Here is a 17,186-nt window from a genome sequence, read left to right as displayed (position 1 = left end):
TCATTCCTTTTTATTGCAAAATAGTGTATCATTGTATGGGTGTAACACATTGTATTTATTCATTTATCAGTTGATGGACATTTGGCTTGTTTCCACTCTTTGGCTGTTATGAATAATGCTCTATGAATATCTCTGTGTGAGATTTTGTGTAGCTATTGTGTTGTCATTTCTGTTAAGTATATGTCTAAGAGTGGAATTACTGTGTCATATTACAACACAATTTTTAACATTTGAGGAAATGCCAAAATATTTCCAAAGTGGCTATACCATTTTACATTCCCATGAATAACATATAAAGGTTCCAATTTTTCTATGTCCTTGGCAACATTTGTTGTTCTTTTATCGTTTTTCTTGTAGGTGTCCCAGTGGTTACAAATTGGTAGCTTACTGTGGTTTAGATTTGCATTTAGCTATGGCTAATAACATTGACCATTTTTTATACACCCTTTGGCCATTTATATGTTCTTTGGAGAAATATATATACAATCCTACACCCATTTTATAATTGGGAATTTAACTCCATTATTATGTATTCTGAAACTGGTTCTTTATCAGATATGCAATTTACAAATACTTTCTTCTGTGAGTTGTGTTGCTCTTTTCTTTTGATTGTATGTTTTTAGCACAAAAGTTTTAATTTGGATACAATCTGATTTATCTTTTTTAGTTATGCTTTTGATGCCATGTCTGATGCAAGATATGGAGATCTACTCCTATGTTTTCTTCTAGTGTTGTAGAGTTTCCACTCTTAAATTTAGGTATTTTACCCATTTTTTTAAACTTTTATATATAGGGTGAGGTCATGAAAGGTCCACTTCATCCTTTTCCCTTTGGATATCTAGTTGTCCCTGACCCATTTGTTGAAAAGGCTATTCTTTCTCCATTTAATTGACATCCCTGTAAAAAAAAAAATCAATTTACTATAAATGTAAGTGTTCATTTATACACTGTCAATTCTCTTCCATTGATTGATCTATATGTCTATCTTTATACCAATACATCTTGAATACTGTAGCTTTGTGGTGGCTTGTGAAATCAGAAAATATAAGTCCTCCTTTTTAAAATATATGTATATATATTAATATATTACATATATATCATATATATAATGTATATGTTATATCTTTATAATCAGGTTATCAAGGTTGTGATCTTGTGGTTCATGAGTTCGAGCCCACATTGGGCTCTGTGCTGACAGCTCAGAGCCTGGAGCCTGCTTAGGATTCTGTGTTTCCCTCTCTCTCTGCCCCACCCCTGCTTGCACTCTGTCTCTCTCTGTCTCTCCAAAATGAATAAATGTTTAAAAAATAAAAAATAAAACAATTTATGCAAAAAAAAAACACCCCACTATAGCTTTGATGTTGATAGAGATTGAATCTTTAAGTCAATTTGGGGAAATATACATCTTAATAATATTAAGTCTTCCACCCATGAATATAGGATGTCGTTCCATTTATTTATGTCTTCATCAAGTATTTTTTTAGCAATGTTTTATTGTTTTTGGTGTGCAAATATTGCACTTCTTTCATTAAATTTATACCTAAATATGTTTGCTCTTTGAAGATTTTGCAAATGCAATTGTTTTCTAAATTTTGTTTTGGAAAGATCATTGCTAGTGTAGACAAATACAGTTGATATTTGTATATTGATCCTGTATGATGCAACCTTTTTTATTTTAATAGTTTTAGTGATTTCTTTATGATTATGATTTCCTATATATAATATCGTGTCATGTGTGAATAGAAATATTTTACTTTTTGCTTTTCAATTGGGTGATGTCTTTTTCTTTTTCTTGACTAACTGCCCTTACACTCTTCAACACAATATTCAGTAGAAGTGGTTAGAGGACATCCTAATCTACTTAAAGTTTTGTCAGTTCTGCTTATCCTTTTCCAAAACCATTTCTTAGTTTCATTATTTATTTTGCTTTTCTAGTTTCAGTGTCACTATTTCTACTCTGATTTTTGTTATTTCTTTCCTTCTGCTAACGTTGAGACTGCTTTTTCTTCTTTTTCTAGTTTTGAGGTATAAAGTTAGGTTGTTTGAAGTCTTTCTTCTTTCATAATGTAGGTATTTTTCACTATAAACTTCTTAGAAATGCTTTTGATGCATTCTGTAAGTTTTAATATGTTGTATTTCCATGTTCATTTGTCTTAAAATAATTTTTGATTTCCATTTTGATTTATTCTTTGACCCACTTGTTGGTCAAGAGTGTGTCTTCTTTTTAATTGGAGTACAGTTGACATATAATATTAAATTAGTTTCAGGTGTGTAACATAGTGATTTACCAATTATGTACATTACAAAATGATTATGATAAGTATATTACAATATTATTTACTATATTCCTTATACTGTACTTCCCATCCCCATGACTTATTTTATCCCTAGAAGTTTGTTCCTCTTAATCCCCTTCACTCATTTTGCCCATCTCCCCACCACCTTCTCTTTGGTAAGAAAGGTAAGAAAGAGAACACCAGTTTGTTCTCTATATTAAGGATCTGTTTCACTTTTTCTCTTGTTGTTTATTTGTTCATCAGTTTTGTTTTTTAGATTTTAATTTAGATTTGTTTTTTAGATTTACATTTTTTTAGATTTGTTCATTTGTTTGTGATAAATGAGGAATTGAGGAATTGATTCATTTATCACTGTGTACTGACCTTCTTTGTGTCTTGTGCCCGATTTTGACTGAAAGTCTATATTCTATGTGTAAGTGAAATTCTATGGTATTTGTCTTTGTCTGGCTTATTTCATTTAGCATAATACCCTCTAGGTCTGCCCATGTGGTCATAAATGGCAAGATCTTTCTTTTTTGTGGCTGAGTAATATTCCACAATGTATATATATCACATCTTCTTTATTGACTCATCAATCTGTAGACACTACCCATTTCCATATCTTAGCCTTTGTAAATAATGGTGCAATAAACATAGGGGTGCATATATCATTTTTAATTACTATTTTATTTTCTTCAGGTAAATACTGAGAAGTAGAACTACTAGGTCATATAGTACTTCTATTTTTAGTTTTTTAAAGAACCTCCATACTGTTTTCCACAGTGGTTGACCAATTTATATTTTTACCAACAGTGCATCTGGGTTGCCTTTTCTCCACATCTTTGTCAACACTTGTTTTTGTTTGTTTGTTTGTTTGTTTATCTTTTTGATACCAATCATTCTGACAGGTGTGAGATAATATCTCATCTCCCTAGTGATTGGTTATGCTGAGAATCTATTCACATATCTGTTGGCCATCTGTATGTCTTCTTTGGAAAAATGTCTATCCAGGTTCTCTTTCCATTTTTTAATTGGATTACTTTTTTGGCATCAAGTATGAGTTTTTAATATATTTGGATATTACCCCTTTTTTGGATATATCATTTTAAAAAATTTTCCCCATTTAGTACATTGCTTTTTCATCTTATTGATGTTTGTCTTTGCTGTGCAAAAGCTTTTTAGTTTGATGTAGTCCCAATAGTTTATTTTTGCTTTTGTTTGCCTTACCAGAGGAAACAGATCCAGAAAAATATTCCTAAGATTGATGTCCAAGAGATTACCACCTATGTTTTCTTTTAGGAGTTTTATGCTTTCAGGTTTTAATGTAGGTTTTTTTCCATTTGGAGTTTATTTTTGTGTATGGTTAAAGTAGTACATTTTAATTCTTTTGCATGTAGCTGTCCAGTTTTCCCAACACAATTTATTAAAGACTGTCTCTTCTTAATTATATATTTTTGCCTCCTTTGTCAGAGATTAATTGACCATAAATGCCTGTTTTTTTCCTAGGCTCTTAATTATATTCCATTGATCATTGTGTCTTTATTTTTGTGTGTGCTGTGTGTCATTTAATTTCCATATATTTGTGAATTTTTCCATTTTCATCCTTTCATTGATTTGCACTTTTATACCGTGGTCAGAAAAGATACTTGTTATGATTTTAATCTTCTTAAATTTATTAATACTAGCTTGTGGCCCAATATGTGATCAATCCTGGAGAATTTTCTATTTATACTTGAGAAGAATGTGTACTCTGGTGCTGTTGAAATGAATGACTGTATATGTGTTTCCTCATTAATTTTATGTCTGAATGACGTATCTAATGTTGAAAGTGGAGTATTTAAGTCTAGTACTATTATTGTATTGCTGTCTATTTCTCCCTCCAGTTCTATTAATATTTGCTTTAATATTTAGTTACACCAATGTTGGGTTGCATATATATTTTTAATTCTAATACCCTCTTGAGGAATTGACTCATTTATCTCTATGTACTGGCCTTCTTTGTCTCTTGTGCCCGATTTTGACTGAAAGTCTATTTTATCCGATATATGGATAGCTATTCCTACTCTCTTTTGGTTACCATTTACATGGGACATCTATTTTCCATCCTTCACTTTTAGTGTATATCCTTATGGCTAAAGTGACTCTCTCGTAGCCAGCATATTGCTGAATTTTGTTTTTTATCCATTAACCACTCTGTGTCTTGACTGGAAAATTTAATCCATTTGCATTTGAATTAAGTATTAATAGATAAGAGTTTACTATTTACATTTTGTTAATTGTTTTCTATTTGTGATTCCTTTTTCCCTTGCGTCCTTACTTACTATCTTCCTTTATGATTTTTTTTTTTACATGTTTATTTTTGAGAGAGAGGGCATGAGTAGGGGAGGGGCAAAGAGAGAAGGAGACAGAGGATCAGAAGCGGGCTCTGTGCTGACAGCAGAGAGCCTGATGTGGGGCTCAAACTCCCAAACTGTGAGATCATGACTTCAGCCGAAGTTGGACACTTAACCGACTGAGCCACCCAGGTGCCTTTATAATTTATTTTTGGTAGTGGTACATTTTAATTCTTCTGTCTTTATCTTTTGTGTATCTCCTATAGATTGTGTGTTGTGTGTGTGTGCCTGTGTGTATGTGTGTGGTTACCATGAGTCTTACATATAACCTGTTACATTAGATATAACAGTCTGTTTTAAGCTGATAACAACTTACCTTCAATTGCACATGAAAACTATATACTTTTACTACACCTTGCCTACACTTTATGCTATCCTTACAATAATTTACATATTTTATATTGTACATCCATTAATAAATTATTGTATCTATAGTTTTATTTAATACTATTCTCTTTTATCTTTTATGCCAGAGCTAAAAATGTTTTCCAAGCCACCAGTAGAGCATTAGAGTATTCTGAATTTGACTATGCATTTACCTTTACAGTGAGTTTTATATTTTTATAATAGTCAAATGGGGCTGTAGCATCACCCACATGGGATGACATCATTTGCAGGTCTGTAGCTGGGATTCTTGGACATGGACTTGCCTTCTCAAAATGGCCCTCCTTCATCTTAGACTCCCCTGGAATTTCAGTTTCCTATCTGGATCCCAGAGTTCCCACAAAGGCATATTATTCCATAACTGGCTGCCAAAAGATTGTTGCTGGAGGAACACAAAGGGTGGACCTCTTATTCTGTCATCTTGCTGACATCACTCCTCCATAATCACTTAAACTATAGCAGTCAGAGTACCCAGTTAAGAGGAGAGCACCAGCTGTTGGATTTTTTTTAAAGTAGAAAACTGTGCTATGTATCCCTTCAAGAAGCCCAGTTTAATTGCAAACACCTTCAATATATCAAAATTAGAAGAACAGAAAAAAATATACCAGAAAAATACTAATCAAAATGAAGGTTGATTTCAGATCAAAGAATATTACCAGAGACATAGAGGATCAGTTCACAATGATAAAGTGGTTAATTCATTAAGTGGACATACCAACCTTAAACATTTACATACCAAATAGAAGAACTATAAAATAAATTAATCCAAAATGATGGGATTACATGAAGAAGTAGACAAATCCACAGTTACACAATAGAGCTTCGATATACAGTAAAAAATTAATATAAATATAAAGAGAAATAAAACTACCCGGAAATCCACATTGGAAATTTCAATAGCCTTCTTACAGTAATTTGTGGAAGTAGGATGTCAACTAAGGATATAGAATAGTTGAGCAACATTATCAATCAAATTGACATACTTGATATGTGTAGAATTTCCCCCCCAACAAATACAAAATGGCCATTTTTTTTCAGGTGTCCCAGAGCATTAACCAAAATAAATTATATTCTGAGCCATAAAATAAGTGTCAACTAACTTAAAGGATTTAGCATCATACAAATTATATCATTGATCAAAAAGGAAATTATTTCTTTGACCTAAGTTAGGTAAAGTTGAGTTTCTGTCACTTGCATCCAAACAGTTCTGGAATAACAACGTGCCACATAAGGTGTCTGTATCAGAGCTGAAATTGGAATATAGGCCTATCATTTCCCAGAAGTTTCATCTCACTGTGATTACAAATGTTTGATAGTGTTAATTTAGTTTTCTTACATTTTATCTTCCCATCACAACCTGATTTTTTTCTTTTTTCCCAATTTTCTGAATATTTATGCTTTTAACAATATTTTGTTCAAAGTTCAATGTGGAGAGAACTAGGAGAATGCTTTTCTCAATGTTGTGCTGGAAGTCATACTACTGTCATTTTTAACTAATCGCATAATGTTCCCTCTGTCTCACATGTTGAGAAAAGAAAGCAGGTGATGTGTAACTTAATTGTTCCCAGTTTGTAGAATAGTGAATTTCATACTCTAAAGAATTGAATTAAAGCTATGGATCCTCCCTGGAAATAGTCAGCACATACACAAGGCCACATACCGTTCTGCAGAATTTCATGGATCCCAAGGTAAGAATCTCTCTTATAAAGAGAAAAGCCACATTCTAATGCAAAATGACTTTATCCTATGTTATTGTATTTTACATTTTATTTATTTTGACAAAATAGACTACTTAAATTACTAAGAATTGAGAAATACTTTTATATTTTTACTGTTTACACAGCACCTACATAAATTTTCCAAAGTCTAAAAGTGTAAGTCCACAATGTTTTTATTTATTCACCTATTGATCTTACAAGGTACGTAAATAGATTCTCTGCTATAACTCAATGGCTCTACCAGAGGTCACTGTACTATAGTGAACCACTGAATCACTGGTATAAACCTGTTTCAAATTCCCCTTGTGCTTCTAAAATACTGAGTTACAAACTATAGCGGCCTTGTTAACTACCATGCTTATTGTTATAAAATGCAACCAAACACCTTTCATGGGCACCATGAAAAAGAAAAGCCAGATAGGATTAAGCTGAACATTGTGAACAACCACACATGCAAGTAATGATCGCCACTGTGTAGACCATGCTTCAATATAAAAGAGAAGAATGACAAAAATAGCAGTGTTTTCCCATTTTCATACATTTTCATCAAGATTTGCTCATTTGACTCCCACAACAGCCCTATGAAGAATAGAGGGTTAATATTATTACTCTTGTTTTATTAAGAAAATAACAATGTTCCAAGAGACCCAATTAACTTCCACTGTAGTTATGCAGCTATGGTTTACTTATATAAGTCCTAGTCATAAACAGTAAACTTTGAAATGAAAAACATTTATAAATCTGAATTTTATTTGCTGGTACATAGATGACATAAAGAATGGTTCAAAAGGAGCCCAAACAGGATTTAGAGCATAGAGATCCTCAGGTTATTCTTAAAACAATAAATAAAGCAGAATGCTCTAGGTAGAAAAGCATATAGACACAATTTTTTTTTTATCAAATAAACTGTCTCCTCAAAGTTATCCATCTTTTTACTATCACTTGCAGCAAGGGAGTCTTGGCACATCTGAGAAATCATAAAATAAACCCACAAGTATAAAATTTAATGAGAAATCAAATAACATAAACCAATCTCATAAAAAAGAAATGAGGAAATGAAATAAAAAAACAGACAAGGAAAAAAAAATCTGACTTTAGTACTCTCGATGGTTTGCCAGTTCACAGCCTGCTATAAAAAATCACTATTATTAATGGACAGAGGAGCAAAATATTTGGAGGATGGGAGGAGAGATTGCCATAGTTATTATTCTTGCTGAGTTGATTATATAGTTTATGACAAGGGGTACGTGGAAATACCAGCATGGTAATGTGAAGATTGACCAGATTTTCAATTATTTTTGTATAACACATTTCATTACTGAAAGTAAAATGCAATGTAGTAATGATGCACATTCTGACTAAAAGGAGGTTTCATGTGATATGCCAGAAAACCCTCCGGGATAGCAGTCAGATGACTTGGGCTTGTCATCTCAGCTTTTCAGTGTGATCTCAAAAATTTTGTTTGACCTTTCTGGCCCTACCTTTCCTTATCTAAAGGAAGAAGCTCGCACTAACAACTTAAACAGGCCGGTAGTACAAAAATTAGTAGGCAAAATATGAAAAGTTCCTTAAGGAAAGTACTTCAAAGAAGTGCAGTACAAGTTTTAATTGTATGTGAGAATAATGAGATAATGACGAGATCGTGATAGTGATGAATATTCAAGTAATATTTCTTGAGAAATTATCATACTGTCTGTTAGGTGTTGGATAATATCATCGGATATTCTAGAAAAGGGAGATTTCAAATTATATGTATGTGGAATTTAGACAACATTCATTGAATTTCCAGCACAGAAACAAATATCATGTCACAGAAACAAATATTATGTCATTTTAAAGTATGGTACTGACTATATGAGCATTAGAAATTTTTAGACTTTGTCCTTTTTAAAAAGTAATAATTAGCCCTTTTCAAAACTTGAAAAAAAATAAAAATATTCTAAAAAGAAAAAGTATATGAAATACTGATAGTCCTTATTAACATATTTCCAAAAAGGTATTAATTTGATTATGAACACATCCATTTAAAAGCCAAATAATATTAAAAACCTTCCAATGAATAGCAATCATCAGCCCCAAATAAAACATCCTATCACTCCAGTTTTGATCTTTTGAGACCATCACCTTTAATACATTTAGCTATTTTTGGGGGGTGACTGGGTGGCTCGGTTAAGCATCCCACTTTGGTTCAGGTCATGATCTCAGGGTCCATGAGTTTAAGCACCACATCGGGCTCTGTGCTGACAGCTTAGAGATTGGAGCCTGATTGGGATTCTGTGTCTCCCTCTCTCTCTGTCCCTCCCCCACTCCACACTGTCTCTCTCTTTCAAAAATAAATAAATGTTGGGGCGCCTGGGTGGCGCAGTCGGTTAAGCGTCCGACTTCAGCCAGGTCACGATCTCGCGGTCCGGGAGTTCGAGCCCCCCGTCGGGCTCTGGGCTGATGGCTCAGAGCCTGGAGCCTGTTTCTGATTCTGTGTCTCCCTCTCTCTCTGCCCCTCCCCCGTTCATGCTCTGTCTCTCTCTGTCCCAAAAATAAATAAACGTTGAAAAAAAAATTAAAAAAAAAATAAAATAAAATAAAATAAATAAATGTTAAAAAAATTAATACATTTAGCTATTTTTTTCTGAAATTTATTTCCATATGTTTCAACAATAAGATTTGTGGTATTTATTGATTTAACAGTATATTATATAGATTGATTTTATTTTATTTTATATCAAGATTTAAGTTTTTTATACTTACCTTCCCCTTCCTTTTCTTAACTAGACACTGGTGTTTCGGTTTTCTTTTGCCATAAAAAGTTATCACAAACTTAGTGTCTTAGAAAGCACAAATTTATTATTTAACCTCTCTGTAGGTCAAAAGTCTGGTAAATGAGCTAGTTTCTTTGCTCTGGGTCCCAAGCGGTCAGATCAAGAATTTGGTCAGCCTGGACTGCTACATGGAGGCTTTTGAGGGGAAACCATTTCCAGGCTCTTTAAGGTGGTTTATAAACTCAGCTCATTCATCTGTTATCTGAGGTCATCATTTCTTTCTTGGATATCAGCTGGGGCTGTTCTTAACTTCCAAATGCTTCTCCTCAGTCCTTGCACGTGGCCCCCTACATCTCAGAACCAGAAAAACAAAGGTGTGAACATCAGGAGGTGGGAGCGATTATGGGTTACCATGGAAGCTGTCTGCCTCAGGCTACCATCCAGCCCCTGGTGATCCAGAGTCCTTCCACATGCAAAAGATTTGCACTTTCCCAAAGTTCTTTACAGACTGACTCTCTTACAACATTTGCTTGAAGTCCATGATTTTGTCATAAATATCAGGTCCACGTTCAGATGAGACTTCCGGCTGTAATCCGTTAAGTACAGCTCGTAGACTAGAGTTCCTCTCCACCTGTGGATCTGAGAAACTAAAGGAAAAAATTATCTTTCTAACACATCCAGTATATTTAGTGAGACAAGCAGAGGATAACAGCTATAGTTTTTTTCTGGTTCAAAAATAGAGAAAAAAAAATAGAGAAAAAATAAGGTTGAAAAAGAGTCACTGGTCCATAGCAGTTCTGGCACCCAGCCAGGCAAACTCCAGCCATAGTTCCTTGATTAGGTCTCAGAGTCTGGGAATAATCCTTCCTGGATTTCAGCTCTGTTTGGGCTCTTGGTTGTGCCCTCTGAGTCCTACTTCCTTTTTTAACAAAAGATGATATGTGTTTGCAGAAGAAGTTTATCAGCCTAATTGCTTCCAGTACAAGTTGAGGGCTTCGATAGTCTTTCCTCATTTTGCATCCTTTCTCTCACTTTCAGTCCAAGCTGGCAGGTTTTGCTGAAGTAAATTTCTCAAAAATTTTGTAGATATCCCATGGATTTCACTGAGGTTTACTCCATTAGACAAAAGCCACACCTACAGTTTTTTTCAGGTAGCGTCTCTATTTTTTACTTCTGCTGGGATGGCTGAAGGACCATGCCCTTAAACTTGCTAGAGGTGCTGTAGTTTGAAAAGATTTATGAGATAAACCCTCAATCTTATGAAAGAGCCCTTTATGTGACTATTCTGACCTTTTTATTTATTTTTTATTTTTATTTTTTTTATATCTTCTGAGGCTTTAGCAAAATGCTGTGCGGTTAACATCTTGGCCTTTCTTCTAGAGCATGCTTTCCTAGCCAGATCTCTTCATGTTGACATCTTTTCCATCTGGAGAGAGTGAGAATTTTCAAAACTATTGACTCCTGTTTTCTTTTTTTGTTGAATAGTCTTCCCTATATTTATTTCTCTCCTTTCCTATTTTACTATAAGCCTTAAGGAGAAGTGAGGTTTCCCCTTCACCGACGTTCTTGGAAGTCTCCTTAGCTGTGTAACCAAATTTATCACTTAAATGTCCTGATTTTCATACAATTGCAGGAGAGAATTGTGCTAAGCTCTCTACCACCATATAACAAGGATTTCCCCTGTCCTTAAATTTCTGATCATTTATCCCTCACTTCCTGCTGAGTGCCACACCCCCCCCCCCCCCAACCACTGCAATTTCCTCTAAGTCTAGATTTCTACTAGAAATCTGTTCAAAGTAATTTAGGCTTTCTATCATGCTCCTCCAAATTCTTGCAGCCTCACTTTTTTGCTCAGTTCCAAAATCATGCACATTTCTAAGTCTTTGTACCATAGCACCTCATTTCTGAGACCAAAACCTATTATAAGTGTTATACTGGTCCATAGCAAATTGTCACAAACTTATGAACTTAAAGCAACACACATTTATTATTTCACAATTTTCATGGGTTCCAGGCATGTCTCAGCTGGGTTGTCTGCTTGAAATTTTGTTAAGACTACAATCAACATATCAGTCAAAGGTGCCTTTAACTTTTGGTCACTGATTGCTCAGAATATTTTTTAAAATTTTGTTAACGTTTATTTATTTCTGAGAGAGAGAGAACACACGTGGGGAAAAGGCAGAGAGCCAGAGGGAGACACAAAATCCAAAACAGGCTCCAAACTCTGAGCTGTCAGCACAGAGCCCGACACAGAGCTTGAACTCTGATCATGACCTGAACCAAAGTCAGACACTCAACCAACTGAGCCACCCAGGCACCCCCAGAATTTTTAATTGCTGGAGGACTAAGGTGTCTATATATGAAATACATGAATCCATATGGAGTCACTATTTTAGGATGTTATGTTATTAAGTCTCTTGATCTGAATTATTGGGGTTAAAGCAAATTGTTTTTTTAAAATTGACCTTAGAGAGTTTGCATTTAATAACATGGTTGTTAAAGTTTATCTTTTCATGCGTCATAGTTCATTTTGGAAGTTGTGGTTTCTGTCTCATTTTCTGTGATATTCTCTGAGATAACAAGGTAGGATAAGAACATGATGGAAACCAGGATGATAGTTCTGACTAAAGAGGCTAAAGCTAAATGCTTCACTTTTCTATATGAATTTAACTTACTTTTTTATTTCTCTTTGAGATGGGAATCAAAAAGATAAATGTATATTCTAAGTCAATATTAATATACAGTATATCAGGGACAGAATTGGTTTTCTCCAATGAAGTTATACCATATCCAGAACCACAGAGAGAATTGAGCTAGCACATGCTTATGGGTTTTTTGTTGTTGTTGTTTTTTTGCTATTATTTTCCATACCCTTTTTGTTTTTTCACTGGCCAAACAGGCAAGTTAAATGTATATATGATAAGAATCACCACATCTCTCAGCTTACTGGCCATAGCCTCAGCAATTTTTCCAAGGGATGTAGTATTGCTTTTAGTTTACTATCTTGGCAGGACACTCATATAGAACGCTTTCATACCCTTCTCACTATAATAATAATTTCACTCTCTTCCCATCCTCACCATAATGTTCAGTGACAAGTGGAAAGATTTTACCAGTAACCCAGTTCGTTTATTCACCACTTTCTGGGACTGCCTAAATAACCACAGCATGCATCCATGGTCCAACTAAACTTCAGTTAGACTGACTTAGGTCAACTCTTCAGTTGTCACTTGACTACACCCACTCGTGGCTTGTGGCATTTGGAGTCCTTGATGGTAAGCACAAAAGCAGTGTCAATATTAAGTAATTCCAGGAATGTCTGGAGGGTTTTCTTTCACCAGTGTACAACCAATGTCCCCTCGGGTAAGTCTTGGTGAAAATTAATGGCTTAATCCTGTGGCTACATTGTAGTGTTCTCCCATAAAGAACTCTGCCTTCTTCTCTAAGCAGCACCAGAACTGTGAACTGGCATAAGCCTAAACACAAGATGAGGTATTCCTACAATATTGGCTACATTCGATTTCTGAACAGAAGATTTAGAATTCTCACCTGTATGTATTAGACAGGACCATATATAGCTGCCCATTTTATTTTATTTTAAGGATTCTGGATCCATTAGTAATTGTCATAAATCTCTATGTCAAAACAGTCTGGTACCTGTGAAATCCTTGTGGCTTATTTTATAACTTGCTTCTACCTTGTCTATGGCATATAAACAATCCCATTAAGCTCTATCATTCTATACCATTAAGCTCTATTATTTTCTGTCTTTCCCATTGAAATCATGGAATTCAATTCCATCAGAGGACAATTTTTACTTTCTTTATCATTTTATTTATGACCTTCATATGAAAACCACCAGAGACCTCTTTTAGTGATATTGATACTCCCTAACCAATATATTTCTGAATTATTTAATGAAGAGCATGAACTCTCTAACTGATGGAAAGTGTGGTTTAGGAGTAGTTGAGCAGATTTATTATAATAGATCCATTTCAGTGTGCTTATTTCTCAGAGTTCTCAGATACCTTTCTCTTCAGCATGACAAGAACCTTCTGGCGTTACGGCCTCATTATCTAAAAGCCCCCATTGCACCCAGGCTTCAATTACCCAAGCAAGGCTTGCTTCTACATGTGGTGCACCCTCTAAAGTGTTTATTTGAATTTTTTAAATTACATTTATTTATTTTTGAGAGACAGAGTGAGACAAAGTGAGAGTGGGGGAGGGGCAAAGTGAGAGGGAGACACAGAATCCAAAGCAGGCTTCAGGCTTTGACCTGTCAGCACAGAGCCCAACACTGGGCTCGAACCCACAAACCATGAAATCATGACCTGAGCCAAAGTTGGACGCCTAACTGACTGAGCCACCCAGGTGCCCCAAAGTGCTTTTAAATACATAAGACCATTCCTTCACAGGGGCGAAATGTTGTCTGCAATGATGAAAGACATTCAAGGAAACACTAAGGTTTAAAGCTTTTAACCCCATTCATGAAAATACAACACGTAACAATACCATGTCTCAAGTTCTGCTGCTTGTTCAACATTGCTCATCTATTAGTGGAAGAGACCTGGTGGAATTAAGCATTTAATTGGTATTTCAAAGTCTATAGTCCTTCCAGTCAGCTCCTGGACTTGGTCTTCATGAGAGAGAATATATTCCTTTAAAGTTGCCATTGAGGCATTCTTTCTATTTTTTTATTTTTTTTAACTTTATTTAAGAGAGGGGAGAGGCACAGAGAGAAAGGTAGAGAGAGAGAGAATCCCAAGCAGGCTCTGCACTGCCAGTGCAGAGCTCAGTGTAGGACTGGAACTCACAAACCATGAGACCATGACTTGGGTCGAAATCAAGAGTCAGACACTTAACTGACTGAACCAGCCAGGCACTGCTGATTTTTAACACATATTCTGAGTTACATGTTAATAGTTTTTAATTTCTATTTGTAGTTCTGTGTGATCTATAGGACTAACCCAATAAGTGATGTGATTGCACAATTTTTATAATCACTAATTTTGCTACAATGATTGGTTGCCATTGTCATGTGGTCTCCCAAAGCTGGCCCCTTTACTTGTACATTATAACTTTACTTACACCTCAAGTCATGCTGCCACCAGAAATAAAGATTAAACATGACTCATTTTCTCTAGGCGAGAAAATTATTCTGTTACTTGAAAGTATGGACCAACATCGTCTCCAAATATGTATTAAGTTGATTTTTTTTTGGCCACTTGTAGGACCAATTACTTAACAATTAGGATTGCCTTAAGAAACAGGACACTTAAAATCATTTAAGGAAGGTTTTCTTGTAAAATTACAAAAGTAACAATGTAAGGAAATCAGAAGGAATAGTAGGTTAATCAGAAGTATAGCTGTTACCACTCTTGGGCCCAAAGAGATATTGAAGAAAGAACTAACTTGAATTCTGATAGAGAAAGAGATCATATTAGTTTCGTAAGGTTGACAAAAGAAAAGTAGCAGAAACTAGATGACATAAAACAACAGATATATATATTCTCACAATGTGGGAGGCAAGAAATCTGAAATCCAGGTGTCAACAGGGTCATGCCTGTCAGACAGCTCAGGAGGATGATCCATCCTTGTCTCTTTCTAGGTTCTGGAGGTTACTGGTGATCGTTGATGCTCATTGGCTTATAGATACATCCCTCTAATCTTTGTCTCCATATTCACCTGCCCATCTTCTCTGTCCTTCTGTCCCTGTGTCTCTTTTCTTCTTAAGGGACACTGGTCACATTGGATTTAGAGTGCGCTGTATTCTAGTATGATTTCATCTTAGCTAATTACATCTCAAAGACCCTACATCCAAATTAGGTCACATCTGGAGTCATGGAGATGACGTCAATTTGGGGGGAAAACTATTGAGTGCAGTACAATTTGTAAAGAGTTATCTTGAGAAAGGCTTTATCTATCAATGTAAGTGAAATAACTAGCTTGAGTTGACCTAGAAACGATGGAGCTAAGAAAATAAATATATTGATTCCACTGTTTTCCCTCCATCCAAATCTCCTGCTAGGTTCTCCACTGACCAGCACCAACTGGAATCTAAAAAACATGAAACATTGCTCAATCTCTTATCCAGAGAGCTAAATGGAGAGAGGTGGAAAGCGAATGTCAATGTCATAGAGTAAAAAACTATTTAGCACACCTCTAAGGGGGCTTACAGAAATCTAAATAAGCTTAGAAGGTATCCAAACAGAATATTGTGGAAAGTGGGCCAAAAATGAAGACCTTGGTAGAATGAATGATGAAAGCAGGTGGTTATAACCTAACCTTCATAAACAAGGCAATAAAAAGTCAATGTTGATAAAATTTGTCAATTTTTAGTCTGGAGTTTCATTTGTTCTTTTATTTCTCAAGAACCAGAAACTCTTAGGTACTTGAGAGACCTTAAAAATATTTGAAATAAAACTGTTACATTCAAATATTTTTAAAATCTAATCCTGTGGGAAGCCAGTAAGTTTACACACTAAACCAGAAAAAGGCAATTAATTTTCTAAAGATGTTTAGGAGTAGAGAAGTAACTATTACCTCTCTTTAGGAATGGTAGAGACCAGGTACTCAAACACTGGTAATGAGAATATCTTCATAGTTTTGATCTTTCAGTCAACTAAAACAATCATAATTATGATTGTATATGACTTAGAAGAAAAAAAAAACTTCCATTATCCAGAATGAATAAGCATTTTTCATCCAAAAAAGCCATTAAACTAACTCTTCTTTAAAAAGAAAAACAATAGTACATCTAGGTTAAGATAACATAAATGCAGCATTCTCAAATGTACCATCTCTGTAAGCCACACCAAAACATTATGAATACTAAACAATGAAATACATTAACACTGAAAACTTAGTCTAGCAGTTGTCAATTCATCAGTGTCAGTAAAGAGAGTCCATCAGGGGCAAGATTTAGTGGTATCTTTTTGTTTAATTCAACTTCTGACCTAGAACACAAATAAAGAAAGAGGTAAGCTTTGGTTTCAATCACCTTAACTCACTTATCCTAACTGAAAGACGTTTCTATGTCAACCAAGTGTCTGTATAGGAATACTGCTTTCTTAGATAGCCATCGCCCCATGTTCCACCTTATGACCCCTTCCTTTTTACATATGTTCAGACATTACCCATCTCATGACTGGGCATAAAAGAAAACATATACTGAAACTTGGCATTCTCATGTAGAATCCTCAAACCTAAAGCACTGCAGCTGGGAGACATACAAGAAAAAAAGTAATTTATGTAGGGGTGGGTGTGTATGTGTGTGTGCATGCATGTGTGTGTATGTTTATTTTAATGCTCTGCAGATGATCGAAGAAAAGCTATGTGATGAGGAACATAAATTATTTCCCTCTTTTTCAGAAACTGTAAATATCCTTACTTTAAACATAAACGTTTATAAGGAAATATACCAAAACAATAACAATGGTCAATGAAATGCATAATTACAGGTTATTTTTAATTTCTCTGTTACAAATTTCTGGATTCGCTAAATAATTTCCTATACTATGTCTACAAAACTTTTGTAACTAAGTGGAATAAACACACTTTTCAATTAAATGGATAACTGGGACTCCTGGGTGGCTCAGTCAGTTAAGCATCTGACTTCAGCTTGGGTCATGATCTCACAGTTAGTGATTTGAGCCCCAC

Source organism: Herpailurus yagouaroundi, unplaced genomic scaffold (assembly GCF_014898765.1).
Source record: "Herpailurus yagouaroundi ecotype Mexico unplaced genomic scaffold, PumYag 180, whole genome shotgun sequence".
NCBI lineage: Eukaryota > Metazoa > Chordata > Mammalia > Carnivora > Felidae > Herpailurus > Herpailurus yagouaroundi.
Note: the sequence above shows the minus strand (reverse complement) of the source record.